Consider the following 23,059-nt stretch of genomic DNA (forward strand, 5'->3'; position numbering starts at 1 on the left):
AAACCAAGTACACCAACGAGTAGAGCAACTTTTTGTGAACATTTCTGTTTATTTTCACTTTTATTAAAGGTTATGCTATTCCTTTTGCAAGCATTTAAAAAACTATTTCAAAAATGCATTCTAATCAGTCGAGTGCATTGGGCCACGCCCATTTTTCTATTTTCAGCTTAGTTCTTTTTTTCTTCCAGCGCTCTTTTGGGTCTGCTTAGTGCTGCCAAAACTTATGAAATTTTAAGCGAACACTCACGAAAAGTAGCATTCTTAGCGAAAGTTTCCTGGCAGCACTTGCTCACTCCAACAGGCGCTGCACCAGCATGTTGGTGGTGTTGGTGGCCACCCTTTGTTCTTTATTTGCCTTCGCTCCTCGCTCGGTTTTCTTCAGCCTTCGATTAGAACCGGTGTTCAAAATTGAAACCTCAAAAGACTTAGCGCGTTTGTTTTTTTGATGGTGCTTGCTAATTATTTACATTTTTCGGGATTATTTTTCAAGTGAGTGACTAACTAATGGTCAGAAGAACATGTTGCCGTTAGTTGGAAGCAATTTTATATCTAAGCGCTTTGAAATCGTTAGCGCAAGTGAAAAGATATTGATGGCGACTTTCGTTAAGCAGGTAACCTCTGATCTTGCGTGTGGATGTGTGTGCCACCAAAATGATGAGAAATGGTCTCGCAAAATAGAAATTATGATCAAAAGTGCATTAAATTTGATCTTTTTGGTCAGTAAGTGGCATAAATTTGCGTGCTTACTCGAGGCGGTGCTGTTGCTGGTATGTTTATAGCCTGAAAAGTATTTTTGGAGCTTTAATCGAGCATCAAACTCTCCATATGACGAAGATAGGTGTTTGATTAGAAAGGGTATATTTCCCCTACTGCAAGGGTGAGGAGAGGTTGAGGCGATGAGCAGCAGAGTGGAACGATACAATATTCTTTCCTCGCGGAGACAGTCTCCGTAGCAAACCACAAAAGTCAAAGTGGAAAAGAGCAGACTGAAGTGGTTGGTTTGAAGGGGTCATGCGGAAATGATGTAGTTTAAAAAAATGGAATTTTAACAACTCGGTCGTTGGACGTTGAACTTGGTTATGTCCACCTCTGTCATTGAGAAAAACAGAAATTTTGAAATCACGAGGTTACAATCCGTAGTTTATGAATGACCCCAGTAGGTGGAACACGGAGTAGTTGTCTCCAAAACACCTCGGGGTCACCGTCGTCGTCCTCGTCAGTCGGTGGTTTTTATGTGCTTTGATAACCTTGGGGACCTGGGGATTGAACCACGGAGCAAGATCTATTTCCTGCAGAATCAGGAGGAAAGGTTAATTTGCTTTCCTTTTGGCCGGTACAACACCGTAAAACACAAGAAGTCGTACAGGCACGTTGCAATGCTGAGTCGCAGAGAGAGAGATCACCTTTGGGAAATTTCGTTCTAACTTGTTCGTTTAATACCTATTATGCGAATCAGTCTGGAGGAAATTGAAACCGGTGGGAGTTGGTGGCCTCAAGGGCTAATCTATTTCTTGATTGTTTTATTTTTATTTTCAGGTTACTTGAATTTGTATGCAGATTTTTGAAATAGAGTAAAACATCTAACAAATTTTCCATCAGAAATCATCAAACCTCTTCAAATTATCAATCTTAATTGAGCAAAAAATCATATTAAATGAATGTATAATGTACTCCTCGATAGTATAGTGGTCAGTATCCCCGCCTGTCACGCGGGAGACCGGGGTTCAATTCCCCGTCGGGGAGGTTATTTTTTGTTAGTTGATGAATTACCGGAAAAAGATTAAAGACAGGTCAAATGTGCCAAAAACATATAGTGTATCAAATGATTATCTCAAGTGTCCAAAAATGTCTGGAGGTATTTCAAACGTCGAAAAAATTTTTTTTTGACAAAGGACTTTGTCTTAAAGCTCAATCTGCGGTGTTAATGCAAAATTTTTCGAAAATGTAGCGTTACCGTCGCATGCCCTCGGCGTGACATTCTGTTTCTGCTGCGTGGATGCCGTGCCAACTATTTAAGCTAAAAGTTAACCTCTGGAGGATTTAGTGTCCATCAGATTTTCATCAAAGACAGACCTTACGTTGGGAATTTTATTGCTCACACACACACGCCCACGTTGAAAGAAACAGGTGGTGCACGAACTTGAGAGGAGGTCCAAGAAGTTATTGACGGTTGCCAGAACGGTCACCGGATTACCGAAATGATTGGGAACGAATTGGTAGAGTATCGGCCACACCCGGAGTGGCCATTGCCCTGAGGGAAGGTTCTCCCGGAAGGACATTTACGGAACCATACAGGTTTGGTCAATATGGGTATCAAAATTTATGGTTTTTGATACTGGTAATGAAAATGGCCATTTTGACAGGATTGGCCACACCCGGAGTGGCCATTACCCTGAGGGAAGGTTCTCCCGGAAGGAAATTTACGGAACCATACAGGTTTGGGCAATATGGGAATCAAAATTCATGGTTTTTGATACTGGTAATGAAAATGGCCATTTTGACAGGATTGGCCACACCCGGAGTGGCCATTGCCCTGAGGGAAGGTTCTCCCGGAAGGATATTTACGGAACCATACAGGTTTGGTCAATATGGGTATCAAAATTTATGGTTTTTGATACTGGTAATGAAAATGGCCATTTTGACAGGATTGGCCACACCCGGAGTGGCCATTACCCTGAGGGAAGGTTCTCCCGGAAGGAAATTTACGGAACCATACAGGTTTGGGCAATATGGGAATCAAAATTCATGGTTTTTGATACTGGTAATGAAAATGGCCATTTTGACAGGATTGGCCACACCCGGAGTGGCCATTGCCCTGAGGGAAGGTTCTCCCGGGAGGACATTTACGGAACCATACAAATTTGGGCAATATGGGTATTAAAATTCATGGTTTTGATACTGGTAATGAAAACGGCCATTTTGACAGGATTGGCCACACGGAGTGGCCATTACCCTGAGGAAAGGTTCTCCCGGAAGGACATTTACGGAACCATACAGATTTGGGCAATATGGGTATCAAAATTTATGGTTTTTGATACTGGTAATGAAAATGGTCATTTTGACAGGATTGGCCACACCCGGAGTGGCCATTGCCCTGAGGGAAGGTTCTCCCGGAAGGATATTTACGGAACCATACAGGTTTGGTCAATATGGGTATCAAAATTTATGGTTTTTGATACTGGTAATGAAAATGGCCATTTTGACAGGATTGGCCACACCCGGAGTGGCCATTACCCTGAGGGAAGGTTCTCCCGGAAGGAAATTTACGGAACCATACAGGTTTGGGCAATATGGGAATCAAAATTCATGGTTTTTGATACTGGTAATGAAAATGGCCATTTTGACAGGATTGGCCACACCCGGAGTGGCCATTGCCCTGAGGGAAGGTTCTCCCGGAAGGACATTTACGGAACCATACAGATTGGGGCAATATGGGTATCAAAATTCATGGTTTTTGATACTGGTAATGAAAATGGTCATTTTGACAGGATTGGCCACACCCGGAGTGGCCATTGCCCTGAGGGAAGGTTCTCCCGGAAGGATATTTACGGAACCATACAGGTTTGGTCAATATGGGTATCAAAATTTATGGTTTTGATACTGGTAATGAAAATGGCCATTTTGACAGGATTGGCCACACCCGGAGTGGCCATTACCCTGAGGGAAGGTTCTCCCGGAAGGAAATTTACGGAACCATACAGGTTTGGGCAATATGGGAATCAAAATTCATGGTTTTTGATACTGGTAATGAAAATGGCCATTTTGACAGGATTGGCCACACCCGGAGTGGCCATTGCCCTGAGGGAAGGTTCTCCCGGAAGGACATTTACGGAACCATACAGATTGGGGCAATATGGGTATCAAAATTCATGGTTTTTGATACTGGTAATGAAAATGGTCATTTTGACAGGATTGGCCACACCCGGAGTGGCCATTGCCCTGAGGGAAGGTTCTCCCGGAAGGATATTTACGGAACCATACAGGTTTGGTCAATATGGGTATCAAAATTTATGGTTTTTGATACTGGTAATGAAAATGGCCATTTTGACAGGATTGGCCACACCCGGAGTGGCCATTACCCTGAGGGAAGGTTCTCCCGGAAGGAAATTTACGGAACCATACAGGTTTGGGCAATATGGGAATCAAAATTCATGGTTTTTGATACTGGTAATGAAAATGGCCATTTTGACAGGATTGGCCACACCCGGAGTGGCCATTGCCCTGAGGGAAGGTTCTCCCGGGAGGACATTTACGGAACCATACAAATTTGGGCAATATGGGTATTAAAATTCATAGTTTTTGATACTGGTAATGAAAACGGCCATTTTGACAGGATTGGCCACACGGAGTGGCCATTACCCTGAGGAAAGGTTCTCCCGGAAGGACATTTACGGAACCATACAGATTTGGGCAATATGGGTATCAAAATTTATGGTTTTTGATACTGGTAATGAAAATGGCCATTTTGACAGGATTGGCCACACCCGGAGTGGCCATTACCCTGAGGGAAGGTTCTCCCGGAAGGACATTTACGGAACCATACAGATTTGGGCAATATGGGTATCAAAATTTATGGTTTTTGATACTGGTAATGAAAATGGCCATTTTGACAGGATTGGCCACACCCGGAGTGGCCATTACCCTGAGGGAAGGTTCTCCCGGAAGGAAATTTACGGAACCATACAAATTGGGGCAATATGGGTATCAAAATTCATGGTTTTTGATACTGGTAATGAAAATTGCCATTTTGACAGGATTGGCCACACCCGGAGTGGCCATTGCCCTGATGGAAGGTTCTCCCGAGAGGACATTTACGGAACCATACAGATTTGGGCAATATGGGAATCAAAATTCATGGTTTTTGATACTGGTAATGAAAATGGCCATTTTGACAGGATTGGCCACACCCGGAGTGGCCAGGTCCCTGAGGGAAGGTTCTCCCGGGAGGACATTTACGGAACCATACAGATTTGGGCAATATGGGTATTAAAATTCATGGTTTTTGATACTGGTAATGAAAACGGCCATTTTGACAGGATTGGCCACACGGAGTGGCCATTACCCTGAGGAAAGGTTCTCCCGGAAGGACATTTACGGAACCATACAGATTTGGGCAATATGGGTATCAAAATTTATGGTTTTTGATACTGGTAATGAAAATGGCCATTTTGACAGGATTGGCCACACCCGGAGTGGCCATTACCCTGAGGGAAGGTTCTCCCGGAAGGAAATTTACGGAACCATACAGGTTTGGTCAATATGGGTATCAAAATTTATGGTTTTTGATACTGGTAATGAAAATGGCCATTTTGACAGGATTGGCCACACCCGGAGTGGCCATTGCCCTGAGGGAAGGTTCTCCCGGGAGGACATTTACGGAACCATACAGATTTGGGCAATATGGGTATTAAAATTCATGGTTTTTGATACTGGTAATGAAAACGGCCATTTTGACAGGATTGGCCACACGGAGTGGCCATTACCCTGAGGAAAGGTTCTCCCGGAAGGACATTTACGGAACCATACAGGTTTGGTCAATATGGGTATCAAAATTTATGGTTTTTGATACTGGTAATGAAAATGGCCATTTTGACAGGATTGGCCACACCCGGAGTGGCCATTACCCTGAGGGAAGGTTCTCCCGGAAGGAAATTTACGGAACCATACAGGTTTGGTCAATATGGGTATCAAAATTTATGGTTTTGATACTGGTAATGAAAATGGCCATTTTGACAGGATTGGCCACACCAGGTGGCCATTGCCCTGATGGAAGGTTCTCCCGAGAGGACATTTACGGAACCATACAGATTTGGGCAATATGGGAATCAAAATTCATGGTTTTTGATACTGGTAATGAAAATGGCCATTTTGACAGGATTGGCCACACCCGGAGTGGCCAGTGCCCTGAGGGAAGGTTCTCCCGGAAGGAAATTTACGGAACCATACAGGTTTGGTCAATATGGGTATCAAAATTTATGGTTTTTGATACTGGTAATGAAAATGGCCATTTTGACAGGATTGGCCACACCCGGAGTGGCCATTACCCTGAGGGAAGGTTCTCCCGGAAGGAAATTTACGGAACCATACAGGTTTGGTCAATATGGGTATCAAAATTTATGGTTTTTGATACTGGTAATGAAAATGGCCATTTTGACAGGATTGGCCACACCCGGAGTGGCCATTGCCCTGAGGGAAGGTTCTCCCGGGAGGACATTTACGGAACCATACAAATTTGGGCAATATGGGTATTAAAATTCATGGTTTTTGATACTGGTAATGAAAACGGCCATTTTGACAGGATTGGCCACACGGAGTGGCCATTACCCTGAGGAAAGGTTCTCCCGGAAGGACATTTACGGAACCATACAGATTTGGGCAATATGGGTATCAAAATTTATGGTTTTTGATACTGGTAATGAAAATGGCCATTTTGACAGGATTGGCCACACCCGGAGTGGCCATTACCCTGGGGGAAGGTTCTCCCGGAAGGACATTTACGGAACCATACAGATTTGGGCAATATGGGTATCAAAATTTATGGTTTTTGATACTGGTAATGAAAATGGCCATTTTGACAGGATTGGCCACACCCGGAGTGGCCATTGCCCTGAGGGAAGGTTCTCCCGGAAGGAAATTTACGGAACCATACAAATTGGGGCAATATGGGTATCAAAATTCATGGTTTTTGATACTGGTAATGAAAATTGCCATTTTGACAGGATTGGCCACACCCGGAGTGGCCAGTGCCCTGAGGGAAGGTTCTCCCGGGAGGACATTTACGGAACCATACAGATTTGGGCAATATGGGTATTAAAATTCATGGTTTTTGATACTGGTAATGAAAACGGCCATTTTGACAGGATTGGCCATTACCCTGAGGAAAGGTTCTCCCGGAAGGACATTTACGGAACCATACAGGTTTGGTCAATATGGGTATCAAAATTTATGGTTTTTGATACTGGTAATGAAAATGGCCATTTTGACAGGATTGGCCACACCCGGAGTGGCCATTACCCTGAGGGAAGGTTCTCCCGGAAGGAAATTTACGGAACCATACAGGTTTGGTCAATATGGGTATCAAAATTTATGGTTTTTGATACTGGTAATGAAAATGGCCATTTTGACAGGATTGGCCACACCCGGAGTGGCCATTGCCCTGAGGGAAGGTTCTCCCGGGAGGACATTTACGGAACCATACAAATTGGGGCAATATGGGTATCAAAATTCATGGTTTTTGATACTGGTAATGAAAATGGCCATTTTGACAGGATTGGCCACACCCGGAGTGGCCATTGCCCTGATGGAAGGTTCTCCCGAGAGGACATTTACGGAACCATACAGATTTGGGCAATATGGGAATCAAAATTCATGGTTTTTGATACTGGTAATGAAAATGGCCATTTTGACAGGATTGGCCACACCCGGAGTGGCCAGTGCCCTGAGGGAAGGTTCTCCCGGGAGGACATTTACGGAACCATACAGATTTGGGCAATATGGGTATTAAAATTCATGGTTTTTGATACTGGTAATGAAAACGGCCATTTTGACAGGATTGGCCATTACCCTGAGGAAAGGTTCTCCCGGAAGGACATTTACGGAACCATACAGGTTTGGTCAATATGGGTATCAAAATTTATGGTTTTTGATACTGGTAATGAAAATGGCCATTTTGACAGGATTGGCCACACCCGGAGTGGCCATTACCCTGAGGGAAGGTTCTCCCGGAAGGAAATTTACGGAACCATACAGGTTTGGTCAATATGGGTATCAAAATTTATGGTTTTTGATACTGGTAATGAAAATGGCCATTTTGACAGGATTGGCCACACCCGGAGTGGCCATTGCCCTGAGGGAAGGTTCTCCCGGGAGGACATTTACGGAACCATACAAATTGGGGCAATATGGGTATCAAAATTCATGGTTTTTGATACTGGTAATGAAAATTGCCATTTTGACAGGATTGGCCACACCCGGAGTGGCCATTGCCCTGATGGAAGGTTCTCCCGAGAGGACATTTACGGAACCATACAGATTTGGGCAATATGGGAATCAAAATTCATGGTTTTTGATACTGGTAATGAAAATGGCCATTTTGACAGGATTGGCCACACCCGGAGTGGCCATTGCCCTGAGGGAAGGTTCTCCCGGGAGGACATTTACGGAACCATACAAATTTGGGCAATATGGGTATTAAAATTCATGGTTTTTGATACTGGTAATGAAAACGGCCATTTTGACAGGATTGGCCACACGGAGTGGCCATTACCCTGAGGAAAGGTTCTCCCGGAAGGACATTTACGGAACCATACAGATTTGGGCAATATGGGTATCAAAATTTATGGTTTTTGATACTGGTAATGAAAATGGCCATTTTGACAGGATTGGCCACACCCGGAGTGGCCATTACCCTGGGGGAAGGTTCTCCCGGAAGGACATTTACGGAACCATACAGATTTGGGCAATATGGGTATCAAAATTTATGGTTTTTGATACTGGTAATGAAAATGGCCATTTTGACAGGATTGGCCACACCCGGAGTGGCCATTACCCTGAGGGAAGGTTCTCCCGGAAGGACATTTACGGAACCATACAGATTTGGGCAATATGGGTATCAAAATTTATGGTTTTTGATACTGGTAATGAAAATGGCCATTTTGACAGGATTGGCCACACCCGGAGTGGCCATTACCCTGAGGGAAGGTTCTCCCGGAAGGACATTTACGGAACCATACAGATTTGGGCAATATGGGTATCAAAATTTATGGTTTTGATACTGGTAATGAAAATGGCCATTTTGACAGGATTGGCCACACCCGGAGTGGCCATTGCCCTGAGGGAAGGTTCTCCCGGGAGGAAATTTACGGAACCATACAAATTGGGGCAATATGGGTATCAAAATTCATGGTTTTTGATACTGGTAATGAAAATGGCCATTTTGACAGGATTGGCCACACCCGGAGTGGCCATTGCCCTGAGGGAAGGTTCTCCCGGGAGGAAATTTACGGAACCATACAAATTGGGGCAATATGGGTATCAAAATGCATGGTTTTTTAAACTGGTAATGAAAATGACCATTTTGACAGGATTCGCCACACCCGGAGTGGCCATTGCCCTGAGGGAAGGTTCTCTCGGGAGGTCATTTATGGAACAATACAAATTGGGTCAACATGGGTATCAAAATGCATGGTTTTTTAAACTGGTAATGAAAATGACCATTTTGACAGGATTCGCCACACCCGGAGTTTTCCGAAACATGCTTGTTTCGGCAATATTTTCGTTTTTTGGCAATTTGTTTCCACAGAGGTGCCAATTATTGAGAACATTAAATTAGAATTAATTATTAAAGATTAAATAAATTGGCGAAGAATTTAAAAATATAAATAAAAATGGATTTAATTTTTAGAGTTTTGTACAAAGTTCTTTGTCATATTGGTCATGTAGGACATAACCACCTGCACCTTTTTTGCTTGTTGTGTGCTTTTGAAAACCCCTGATTTAAGGTGGTTTCAAAAACGCTTGAATAATAAGTTAAGAATAAGTTAGAAATTGTAAAAAATAGTCTAAAAAGACTTTAATGAATAAGACTGGCAGAATAATCTACAATGAGCACTCCAAAAATATTGTTATATTTTTTACAGTTCTGACAAATGTCTCAAAGTACATAATATTTTCACGAGCCTCCAAAGAGTTCTAAAGGTTCCCAATAGAATCTCCAAGCAGAATCTAAAGAACACTCAAATCAAACACTCAAACAGTGTAAAATATGACTCAACAATATCAGACATAACAGCACCTTAACAGTCCCCTGCAAGTACAGTCATCCCTCATATTCGGAACAGTTTACAGATCGGCCAATGTGCAAAAAAAATCACAGCAAATCGATAACTAAACTTAACGATACGCTTTTGCGTAATTCTCCGCCAACTCACACAGCAGTTGCCCCGACCCCCCTTCGATTTGCATGAAATTTTGTCCTAATGGGTTACTTTTGTCCGTGATGAAGGGGCGGTACGGTACGATTTTTGCCAGCCTGAAACAGTGATGAGATGGAAACTTGATGTCAAAGGTACTTTTATGTAATGTTGAAAAAAAAAACTTATTTTTCATCGAAAAAAAAACAATAAAAAAATTAAATCAAGACTATTATTTCAAAAGGGCATAACATTTGGCATAATATTTGCCCTTTTGAAATATTAGTCTTGATTTAAAAATTTTCAAAATATTGTTTTCGAGAAGATCGGAAAATTTCATGACTGTATCATATTTTAACATTGTAAATCGGACCATTAGTTGCTGAGATATCGACGTTAGAAAATGGTGGGTTGTTTTGGTGAGACTTAGAAAACATCAATTTTCCTGTTTTAAAACCTTTGCATATAGAGATTTTTTTCGGCTTTTAAAATTGTTTTTTTTTCCGAAGGTGGGAAAACATGTGCACTTATTTAAAAAAACTAAAAACTGCGACTACTTTCAAAAAAATTACCTAGTAATGTCTTAAACTTGAAAACGGTGCAATTTATCAAAATTTCCCTACAGTACTTTTTGATTGCAAATTCGATTTCACATCAAAAAATGAAGTTGAACATTTTTGGCGACCAATATTTTGATTTTTTGAAAAAAATAGTATTAATTCAAAAATTCAAAACTCGGTCAAAAATGTTTTGCCCGTTCTATAAAATTTCTGAAAGGTTGGAATTTATGTCCTCTAAAACATATAAAAAAATAAATTTAAAATAGTGTTTTTTTTGCGAATCAAGTTTTAGTGACAAAAAGTTAAATTAAAAATCAACAAATTTCGGACTGGTATTGTTGTAGAGCGAACATTTTGATTTAGTTTGATATTTAACTGTACTATTTCCATGTTTTAATATGATATGCCTAACTTGTTATAAGATTGATAGTGTTTTGGGCAGAAGTAAGTTTTGTTTTGATGAATACATTAATAGTGAACGTTCTTCATGATCAATAATATATTCTATTGAATTCTAACTATGAGTGTACCAACATTACTTTAGTCAATTATAAAATGTTATTTTTATTTTATGACGATAACTGCAATGTTGGAAAATAATTGATTGGTTTGAAATATTAATCCTGTGGGAAGTTGTGTTATTAACCTTTTGCTAATTATAATCATTACACAGGGTATTAAAACTATATGAGCTATCATGAAGTATGGTTTAAAACAAAAAAAAGAACTCTATTCTAATTCAATGTCACAAACTTGCCACGTCCAAAAATTTGTTGCCCTAATATTTTTATTGTTTTATTTGATTTCAGTAGGAATTGATTCAGAACTGATAAATGTGAACAAAAAAAGCAAAGCAATCCACTTTAACGACTCCCGGGTCTTTTGTAGTCTCTGTTGCAAGTTACTGCTCATTTCTAGGCGTCCGAAGGTTATGTGTGGTGATTCACCTAAAACCTCTTTTACGCAAATGGACCGACGTTTTGCTTCCCCATCCGATAGATGGCCAGGAGGATAAGGCGGGAATCGAACCCGCGCCCCACAGCAACTTAGGGATCGGCAGAAAAATGTGAGCATCATTTTCAAATTTAGAGGATTCCAGGAGATTTTTAATTTATTTTAATTTAGTTAATTTAAAATCAACAGGCTTTTTTTTAAACAGAATCAGCAGATTTGCGTAGCAATATCACCATATTGCTTTGTGGGAAGATAAATAGACCAAATTAATCTGTCTACAAATAAATAAATTAACATAAAATTCAAGCTTATCAAAGCAATCTTTATGCGTTTGTTGCTACAATGTCAGCTCTTGGCCCAAGGTAACCCAATTTTAAGTTATTTTTGTGCAATCTAGATTTTCTTGACTTTAAATTCCCTGATGAAGGAGTTTTTTTTTAATATTAAGGTACAAACTTGTAAATAGTATACTTAAGTCACTTGACTTAGGCTTGATCCGGCTAAGTCAGTGCTGTAAATCGTTTTTATATCATTCTGCTTCATGTTAGTACAATTTTAAACCATGACCAGCAATGTTTCGGGGATAAAACATTGAAACTTTGATCTTTTCCTACGCATTTTACATGCGATTTCTCATTAATTTTTACTCAAAATACTAAAAAAAAATTTCTGCCGGCAAATATTTTGAAACTCTGCCCACAGGTTTTCAATGGGCCTAAGAACCATGTCCAATCATTGGTTTGGGTGGACATTTTTTCCATAATAACGGTCTGTGGGGGACCCGTGGAGTAACTTATGAGTTGAAATAGATATTCAATAATGTTTTAAAAACATTTCAAGGATTTGAAAAATGTCTCAAATAAAGGGAGCATTCGTTAGGTACGTAACGCACAGTTGGGGAGGGAGAGAGGGTTGGATACTATGTTACGCTCTTTTTTTTTTAAAAAAATTGTATGGAAATTTTCCAACAATTCAAATTCTTGCGGTACGTAAAATAAAGAACGCTCCCAAATCGGTTATCAGTATTCAAAGAGTGAACTGAGCGTCGAAAAGGTTGACTTTTTTTAACTCTCCAAAGAATCTAATCTATCAACATATCGTAAAAAGAATCGAAGCCGTTTCACTTCTTAGAAATCATTTCCCAACATCATAATGTAAAACTTGCTGCCAGGAATTTCATTAAGCAGTTCCAACCCCCAGGCTAACCGTTTCGAATCTTACATGGGCGGATCTCATCTTACCAGCCCAAAGAAACCCGATTATTATCTGCTCCAGGATCTGATTAAAAGCACCCAAGAAAAACCCAATAAACGCCTTCTAGTGAAAGTGTGTTTCTTTTCTAATAAGATTTTAGGGCCGGTCACAATTGCTGCTGGGTCTTGTCCACTCATGTGAAAAGTGCTGCCGCAACCGGACACTGGCCAAGATGCAAATTTGGTTCGTCCTTTATTTTTTTTGGAAGGGGAGAGGGCGTGCAGGCAAATTTTAATAGTAACATATTTTGATTAAAATTCCTTTTTCTTAAGGGACGGTTTTCGAATGGCAAGGAGAGGTGGATTTTAATATCCTTGCGCTTTGTTTTGTCACGCCGAAATGCTTTGGATGGGAGGACTGACGGTCATGCTGATGAGATGGGATAATTCCGGTCCAGTGACCAACAAGAAGGTTGACCAAAGAAGTGCCTCGGGTGTTTATTGAGATATTTCACTGTGAATGGAGGGAAATTAAAATCTTGGTAGGTACATTGAGAAAGTGAAACGGATGGCCACCGCTGCCGGTGTGAATGGGAGTGAAACAGGATCATCAAATTATCTTGGATAGTAACATTAACACAAGTTTTTTTTTTTTTTTTTTTGAAGCTGGGCACTTTTTGCACAGACTTGTGGCGAAGATGAATTGCTTGATTTAAGGTTGTCTGACACTTTTTTCAGATATAAAAAAATAAACAAGAAACAAGAAACAAGAAACAAGAAACAAGAAACAAGAAACAAGAAACAAGAAACAAGAAACAAGAAACAAGAAACAAGAAACAAGAAACAAGAAACAAGAAACAAGAAACAAGAAACAAGAAATTAAATTATTTTTTGTCGTTTTTCACCTGATTTTTTTTTATTTGTTCTGTAGTTTTTTTACTTATATTTTTTCATATTTTTGTTGATACAAACTTTGCAACTTTTTGGTCTGTTATATTGAATTCATATTAAATGTCAAGCATTTCATCTGTCCTATTAAGTCTCCGATCCCAAGAAGGCCTAGCCCACACTCTGCTGCCATTTTTGACCGTCCAATAAAAGACCCCGAGAAATATTTCCTTCAATTAAATCCGACTCCTTTCGTCGAATCCTCGACGCTCATGTTCTCATCCCTTCCCCCTTTCTAACGGTCTCAATTTCAATCCTGCCGGCCAGTGATTATTGTCACTGTTTACGACGTCGTCGTCGTCCAGTCAAGAAAAGCAAAATTAATTCCTTCTTTTATCACATCATCACCATCAGTCCACTCCTCCTGCTTCCAAGCACAGAGGGGTTCAGGACCAGGCTAAGGTCCATCCAGAGCTGCCTCAAATTGGCAGCCAAAAACACAACACTTTCCTCCTTGTTCCAAATGAATATGCATTCAACCCTTTCTTTTTTCACTTCCAACTTCTTTGATTTGAGAGTTTCGAAGGGGTTGGGAAATCTTCACCGCTCGTTTCGACCGGCCTCAGCCGGAAGTATAAAAACAAATTAAATAATAAAATAATTTTAAGAAACAGAAAATTGGATTAAATGGGCCCTTTTTCCTCATGGTTTTTCTAAGCGCTATTGGAAGAGGGAAAATCCGCTTGACTGGCTGTCCGCTTTTTCCAAAGGGACGGAAATCTTAGATCCAGTCCTTAAGAAGTGGCTGCTGCACAGAACTCAACGAAGGAAAAAAAAACTCGTGACAAATAACTCAATTTGTATAAATAATTGTACCTTCCCCTGTCGGTGGCAGTTTTCTTTTTTTTTCCTCTCCCTATCCCGATTCTGGTTCTGATTACCGCGATTTTCCAACGCTCGACACCCGAAGGGGCACGTCCTCCTAATTTTATCGAGCCTTAATCACTGCCGGCCCTTAAGTTGGACCTGGTGGAGAGGTGTCAGTGGCGACAGGAGAAAAAAAAGTGTCCCGAAAAAAAGGCGCAAATTAGTATTAATGATTACTTTATTATGCTTATCAGCGGAAGGTTCTTCCGAATTTGTTTTCCGCAGGAAATCATCAGAGGTGGTGATTTGGAGGGATTTTCTTTTTTTTTTTTGACGACGATGCCGACGACGTGGTCTGATTTTGATGGGTTTGATGAAAAGGGTTTTTTCCCTCGCAAAAGTTTTTTTTTTCTCGTGATAGGATTAAATTTGAAAAATGTTCTCGGGTGTTGACGCAGCAGGACGTGAAAAATATTAATTATTGGCCCGTAAGTTGGAGTCGTGATAAGATTGCGTAATTGGAGCAACTTGTGATTTTTTTTAACGTGGAAATACTTTGAAATTATGATAGCTTTCATTAATCACTTTTGTTAAGATAGAAAAAACAAGGCTTATTGCACTCGTTCAAAGTAAAACCTTTGAATGGTTTCTTCTCCAGTTGCGTCGAGATAAGTGTCACACCCCAAAACAGTACTGAAAATTATTACTTTTCGGTACATGTTCTGAAATAGTAGTTTATGCAACAAGTTGCAAAAAGAGGATTTTTTCAGCACGAGTCGTACATTTATCCAACGAGGTTCACCGAGTTGGATAAATACGACGAGTGATGAAAAAATCAAGTTTTGCAGCGAGTTCCATACAACATTTTTTGCAATCCCGAAAAACACTCATTGAATAGAATTATAGGTCAAATGTCCATGCATTTATTTCAGTGCTGAAAAGTAGAACTTTTCAGCATTTGTTTTGAAAAGGGTTACTATTCGATTCTGTTATTTTTGGTAGGGAAAAGTAGGCTGTTTCGTCGTTGGAGAATGACAAGAAAAGTAAGTAGTTTCACGATGGAATTGCAAAAAGATGAACTTTTTGTTCTCAAATAGAAGCTGAAAAGTACTTTTCAGTAGTGTTATTATTGGCGATGGAACTTGTTGCTCATTTTTGGAAATTGAGATCAGAATGCTTACCAAATCAGCAAAAGTTGTAAATTTGTTAAAAATAAAACAATTGCATGCATGAATTCCAGTTATGTGTAGATCATCACACTTTCATATCCATCTACAGTTTACTACCTTTTTTAGGGAAAACAGTAACGCGTTTTCTATAGAAATTTCTGAAAAACATGAGTTTTGAACTACTCATCATTGACATATGATTTAAAAAAAAATCAACAAAATTCCCCTCCCTTCCAACCTTCTTTCCACCACTTTCCCCTTTCCCATAATGGGTGGCGGTGGTAATCTTGAGCGCAAATCCAATTTGCTAGAAGCCATCGCGCTGCTACAAATCTCCGGATCAGGGAAGAGTTTCAATTTCCTCCGCCAAAACATGGTCCAGAATCCGAGCGGTGGATAGCAGGCAGCAAATGGCACTAGTGAAAGTGGTCCAACCGACCAACGAGTGAGCGGCTGCTGCTAATCAGATAAAACCTATCCAATTCGGGAGATTGCAAGAGCAAGAAGCACTTGTAACCAGAACCAAGCGGGGCAGCACAACAATATTGCTCCTTAAGATATAGTGAGGACAACTACGCCCCTCGTGGATGTCCCCAGAAAAAAAAAAAAGAAATCACGCTAGCAACCAGAAGTGATCAAGCGTTGAGCGAGGAATAAATTTCAAATATAAATTCTATATCACGTTTTATGAATATCTTTTCCCTACACGGTGCAAAAAAAAACATCGACAAGTCCGAGCAAACAAAGCAGTGCGTTTTACTCTGCTGGCATCGAAAGTCATAAAAAAAGAAAAATTGTTTTGCTTGCCGTAGATATCTGCTCTCGGAAAATGGCACTCCTCACATGCATAATGTACTCACAAGTCATGTTCGTTGGCATTCTGAGATGGATGGTGATTTTACCCCTCAGAAGGTGGTCAGAAAATTATCTCAAAACATACTGTATGCTGCTTTGTATTGAACCAGCGATTTTCAACGGTAGAACCGAACCTTTTCGATTGACATGGTAGGGTACCAGCCTAGGAAAAGGTTGAGAATCGATGTATTAAACCAGGCCTGCCCAACGTCCGGCCCGCGGGTCGGATCCGGCCCGTGAAGCCATTTCATCCGGCCCGGGACGGCTTTTCAAAATATTTCTTTGACCGTCCCTTAAGGCTGTTAATGAAATTTTAAATAAATAAATTGATTGTCTGAATTAAAAAAAAATCTTGAGATCTAATTTTACCAAATTTAAACAACATTCTTCATGTTTGAATTTAATTCTTATAATTTCTATATTTCTAAACTGAAAATGGTGCAAGAAAACAAAATTATCCATTTCATAAAATTGTTCAATTTATGAAAAAAAAACTTGAATTGTTCTCTAAAAATGTACAGAAAGTTTAAATTTAAATTTCTCTCAGTTTTGACTGTGTTTACTTCAAATTGAAGTTTTTTTCTATTTTTTAAAATAAACTATTGTAATTTTCCAGAACAACTTTTCACTTATAAAGTTTTTTGAAATAAAAGCTTAAAATGTCAAATTATTCATATAAATAATAAATCGCTGCATATATTTAATAAATATTTAAAAAATGTCTCAAAACCATACACCCATGTTACTAATAGGGACGTGGCGTTACATCGTGCTGCCATCTGGTTTTTTTAAGTGCAAGAGTGGAAAAGTGCTGAGTCATCGTCTAAAAATAGACGGCGTCCTATCTCGCCCAGCAAAGTTAAGTCGATAAAGTAGTCGGTTTCGATGAGAAAAAGTGGAAAACGGGGTCTAAAAATAGCGACGCCATCCCCCTATGCGCCAGAACATTTAAGAGTGAGTTTTTTGTGTAGTCTGCTCATGAGTTTCTGTTAAATTTTCAACTCCAACATGTCAAAGAACGCCGAACTTTTTACTAACATGACATGAGAAAAATGTCCACCAAAATTAAAAGTTCAACAATACAGCTAAGGTGTCCAGATTTCGAAGCATCCGGAAATTCAAAGCATGGCGTTATTTGGTATTAAGTATTGAAAGTTTTAAATAAAAAAATCTTATTATGGGAAAATCTTCCCAATCAATTACTCCAGAATAATTGTCTACGTTTTCATTTTTCATTTTTTTCTTTTTTTTTTATCTATTTTTTCCGATGAAACATTACCTATGTCGAAAGATGCAAATTTGCGGGCTGTTGTATGTTGTTTGGGTGTATGAATAATCGAAAATCTGTATCTTGACAAGACTGCCGCTCAAATCAAGTCCGTCCCATATGTAATTTCGTCAATTTTGAGTTAATAATGCATTTTGGTTCGTAATCATGTGAACCATCAGAAGAAAAAAAAACCAATAAAATTTAAAACTTTGTTTCAGAGAAAAATTTTAACACATAACCATGGGCGGGACGAATTTGACTTGCGTTTTTTCGGCTTGCTATTTTTACGTATGGGACAGACTCGATTAGAGCGGCAGAAGATTTTCTTTGATCGATTTGGTGCATTCAGTAATGTTTTAGGTTAGGAATACGATTTTGAAAAATAGGCACAGTGTCACTTTTTAAGTTAAAAAATGAATTTATTTATTTTTGATCAGTTTCAGGAAGTTTTCAGTTCCGATTTTGGCGCTATAGTTTAAGATGGTGCAAATCATACATGTTTAAAAATTTTTTTTTTTGAAATCATCAGAAATATTGCCAAACAAAATGCATCATGTCAAGATGCAAAATAAAGTTTTTGCAATTTTGTCGTGAAACTACTTACTTTTCCTGTCATTCTTGAACGACGAATTAGCCTACTTTTCTGTACCAAAAATAACAGAATCGAATAGCAACACTTTTCAAAAAAAATGCTGAAAAGTTCTACTTTTCAGCACTGAAATGGGTGCTGAAAAGTTGAACTTTTCAGCACTTGTTTCGAAAAGTAACACTTTTCAACATTTTTTTTTTTGATTTAATCGATTTATTGACAAAATACATGCAAATTTGACTTAAAATTTGACTCAATGGGTATTTTTCGGAATAGCAAAAAATGTTGTATGGAACTCGTTGCAAAACTTGATTTTTTCAGCACTCTTCGTGTTTATCCAACTCGGTAAACCTCGTTGGATAAATGTACGACTCGTGCCGAAAAAGTCCTCTTTTTGCAACTTGTTGCATAAACTACTATTTCAATTGACAATACTCTTACAAATTTTTCGAAACATTGCACCGTTTTCAACCTTGAAATGTATTTCTTCGTAATGGCACTTAAGTCACACAGTCAAATCAATGAAAGCTATAGGTTTTGCTTGTAAATCGCTGTAGCTGAAGCAGTGGTGTAAATGATAAAATTGAGTTTTATAGGAAATTTTGAAAATTTGCATTTTTTAATTTACTAAAATGGCTGTATCTTGGCACTGACTTCTTGGGTAATCAGTTATTAATGTATGAAAAGATTGTTCCGGAGGCAAAAACCTATCGAAAAAAATAGTTCTATAAAAAAGAATACTTGCATCGGCCGGGAATCGAACCCGGGCCGCCCGCGTGGCAGGCGAGCATTCTACCACTGAACCACCGATGCTTCTTAAGAACGATGAGAAAATTTAGCGAATGCAGAAATTTATATTTTTAAAAGAAGAATGTTTCAAAATTCCAAAATTCAACTATTTTTGCCTCCCTCACCTTACTGAGGAAAGGCTATAAAATCACTCAAAAAATGAACTTTTTGATTAGACCTCTTAGACCTACCGTCATTTATACATAGCGACTCAGAATCACCAGCTGAGCAAAAGTCTGTGTGTTTGGCTGTATGTAGACATGTGTACCAAATCAACGTCACTGGAATATCTCGTCACTGACTGAGCCGATTTTGACCGTATTGGCCTCATTCGATTCGTCTTGGGGTCCCATAAGTCCCTATTAGAATTTATAAGATTTAGTTAAGTACATCAAAGGTTATGCTTAAAAAACTGCTGCATATAAATTTCACAATTTGCTAAAAAGGGTGTTTTTTGCATGAAAACCTGCCATATTTTATATGTTTAGGAAGGTTTTGAAATTACCTTTCTTGTGGATTATAAATTTTCAAGATCTGACATACCTATCTAAAATTACAAGCAGTTTAAAAATGGTTTGAGTTTACATAACCTTAAATGGTCGGGTCTGATCGCCACGAAAAAGCCGTGAAGAGGGATGCCATTTTCCTCAAAGGCGGTGTCTGTATAGTCTTGGCAAAAAAGTCTGTAGGTAGTCTGTTTTTTTACTCATCACTTACTTTTATTAGGACCTCTTAGCTGCTGCGATCACGTTAGCGGAGATCCATAAACAATGTGGATACTTTAGGGGGATTGGAATCACTCTATAAATGAGAGAAAGGCACTAACCACCTAAAGGTGGATTAAGGATCGTTTTTTGCTGTGAAACTATACTTTTACATAATTTCACTTCCAGCCAGCGGGTATTGGATTGAACAAAATCTGTCACCATTTCCTGATGAATATTACCATATTTTTTCTGTGATGTTAAAAGTAAGAAAACAGATAAATACGATATAAAAAAAGCCTTCGGATGGTTGAGATTTCGCATTTAAGCGCATAAGGTTTATCCCATATTCAGATTGCCGTCCCGATTCACTCCAGTGACCGGCATTCTGTAAAAATGCATTCCAGATTAAAAAAGATATTAAATCTAGAGATCTTTTTTTTTTTTTTGAAGGTCTTACTAAGCTGTTGTGTTTTTTTTATGTTTAGGCTGGTACAAATATTTTTAAAAGTTTTTGTCACCCCCCCCTTCAAAATTGGCCCGAAAAATCAGGGGGCAAAAAAAATATTTTTACAATAAACTTCAAAATTTCAATGAAAATTCAAGTGCAACCAGCTGAAATCAAATTAAAATACATTCTTCTGCGTTTAAAATCATTTTTAGCATGTTTGGGTTTATTAAAAAAACTTAAGATTTTTTGAAAATTTTCGATGCAAAACCTTTTTTTCGATACAATTTTGTTTTTGTCAGATCTTAGATTTTTTTAAAACTAATGATTGCAAAACAACTGAACTAGTGTAAAATGCATTTTAAAACACTTTTTTCATTTAAATGTGAAGACTATGGCTTGTTATTTAAATTTTTATATTTTTTTATTTTTTTGCCCCCCCTTGACCTCGGCCAGGGCCGAGGGACAAAAACTTTTTTTAATATTCGCATCGGCCTTATAGGACCTTTAAAAAAACTCTGAAAATGCTATCATCGTCCTATGACAAAATAACAAAAATATGGTAAACTCATAAATGTAAGCACATGTACGCTCACAACTCACCATTCCCCCACCACAAACCTGAAGAGAAAAAAAACCGTAAATATCCACGGACTCCTCTGCTAAATCCCCCTCCATCCAAAGGGGTCAAAAGAGCCCCGGTTACGGGACAAAACCTTATTTTCCTTTTGAACTGCTGCTAACAAGCGAAAAACGGCGAAGAAAATTGCGAAACCCCCCTGCTCGACCCATGTGTGAGTGTGTACCACCACGGAACACACATATAACAAGCCGATGACAATTTTGGGATCGATGGTGGTGGAAAGGACACAACTGCAATAAAAGAAGATAATCTTAATTCAATTATTTATGGCCGCGACAATGTTCTACATGTAAATTTATTGTCGTTTATTGCGAAACAAAAAGTTAAAAGAAGGAGAAAGTGCGGAAGGCTTGTTGTAAAAATGGCCAATTATATTTGCTGGTCGAAGTCATACAAAGAAGTCTACCTTCAGGCGTCAAAATATTCAAATTATGTCAAAAAGAAGCTGTCGATTCTAATTTGTTCAGTTTGAAAGCGAGAATTTTAATTGTAGCATTCGTCAAATCATAATTCCGCTCATACCAGAAGCCGAGTGATTTCTTCAAAACACTAAAAAGGAAACCCATGGAAGTTGAAAAAAAAGTTATTAATGATTTTCAAAGCAGCACAAACACGGCATCATTACTCATTATAGTCGTGTCAAATGGCACATTTTTCCACGGGATGCCTCGCATCTGCCAAATGAAAATTTGGAGAAAAAAAAAGAAACAACGCCAAACTGTCACACCCGCCGCGAAGTCGTCGATTTTTCTAAGCAAGGGTGCAGGAAAAAACGCAAAGACAAATTTTTATCGCGCTTCGGAAATTTTTCCATTTGGTCCCCGGCGCGCAGTGTCATAAAGGCAAAAGACAACACAATTAAATGATAAATGAAATAGTATGTTTTTTTTTGGTTGTTGCTTCAGTGATGCTTGAAAAAGGAAACGAAAGGAGAAAAAAGTCCTGTTCAAACAATAATCAATTAACAGTGAAGAAACAAAACGCCACCGCGAAAGAATTGTGAATTGGCTTTTTTTTATTTTAAGAAAAAAAAAGTGACCAAAAAGAGGAGCAAAAACTAATGATAACAAAGCAACAAAACAAGCGAAGTAAAAAAGTGGAAAAGGAAAATAACAATTATGACAATCGATTTTCGCGACCAAGAGAAAAAGGTTTGATGAAAAAGTGTCTCAAAAAAACTAAACAGACAAGATGATGACGCACTCGAGGAGCGAAACGAGATGGCATTGATCCTTGAAATTATGATCCTTTTTTCTTGTGTCAAGGATGAAAAAAAAGCGAAGCACGAAAAGGAAAACTTAGACAAGGACGAACATAATTAACAATTTGTTTCGACGCGCGGGCGTAACATTTTTACATCCGCCGTGAAGCTCTCCGCGAGGGAAAGTGACCAAGTGTTTGACAAGTCAGTCCCGCGTGATTAATGAGCCAAACTGTTGGTTTTGTTTTTTTTTTTCAGTACGGCTGTTACGCCGGGAGTTCGACTAGCGTTGACGCACAGCAAATCATTTGCCTGGAGTTAGGCTAAACTATTTAAATATTTGTAAACATAACTTAACAAGCATCTCCTGAGGCTACAATTACCCATTTCTATACGATAAAAGGTTCTGTTTTCAGACATACATCGTCCTCATTACACCATTACTCTCACCGTACAAAGGAATCGTTGCAGCAAGAATGGTAAAACCTCAAAAGCTAATGAACCTCGTTTGCTGTTTAAAAGCATCAGAGAGCGTTTCTTTTTTGGCTTCTACTGGTCAGATAAACGTCAACGTTGTGTTCTATTGACAAACATAAGAAAAAAACATAAAAAGTGTAGTTGGTATAGGGCCGAACGAGAATTTCGAAAAATCTTTATAGAAAACTAAGTTAATCCACATATGTGGTTGATGCCTTCCTAACTTTTTATCAGGGTAATTATCCGCCAACTCACACAGCAGTTGCCCCGACCCCTCTTAGATTTGCGTGAAACTTTGTCGTGGGGGTAACTTTTGTTCCTGATCACGAATCCGAGGTCCATTTTTTGATATCTCGTGACGGAGGGGCGGTACGACCCCTTCCATTTTTGAACATGCGAAATAAGAGGTGTTTTCAATAATTTACAGCCTAAAACGGTGATGAGATAGAAATTCGGTGTCAAATGGACTTTTATGTAAAATTAGACGCCCGATTTGACGGCGTTCTCAGAAGTTTTGAAAACTCTACCATTTTCCGTTGCT

At 39.0% G+C, this 23,059-nt stretch overlaps 2 non-coding genes across 2 annotated transcripts; one reads left to right on the top strand and one right to left on the bottom strand.

Moving 5' to 3' along the window:
* Window positions 1-1,671: 1,671 nt before the first annotated feature.
* Window positions 1,672-1,743, top strand: Trnad-guc. The gene has a single exon. It is a non-coding gene; the product is annotated as a tRNA-Asp (tRNA).
* Window positions 1,744-18,998: 17,255 nt separating this feature from the next.
* On the bottom strand, window positions 18,999-19,069 carry Trnag-gcc. Its single transcript has one exon. It is a non-coding gene; the product is annotated as a tRNA-Gly (tRNA).
* Window positions 19,070-23,059: the final 3,990 nt, after the last annotated feature.

The sequence above is a fragment of the Culex quinquefasciatus genome, chromosome 1 (assembly GCF_015732765.1).
Source record: "Culex quinquefasciatus strain JHB chromosome 1, VPISU_Cqui_1.0_pri_paternal, whole genome shotgun sequence".
Classification (NCBI taxonomy): Eukaryota; Metazoa; Arthropoda; class Insecta; order Diptera; family Culicidae; genus Culex; species Culex quinquefasciatus.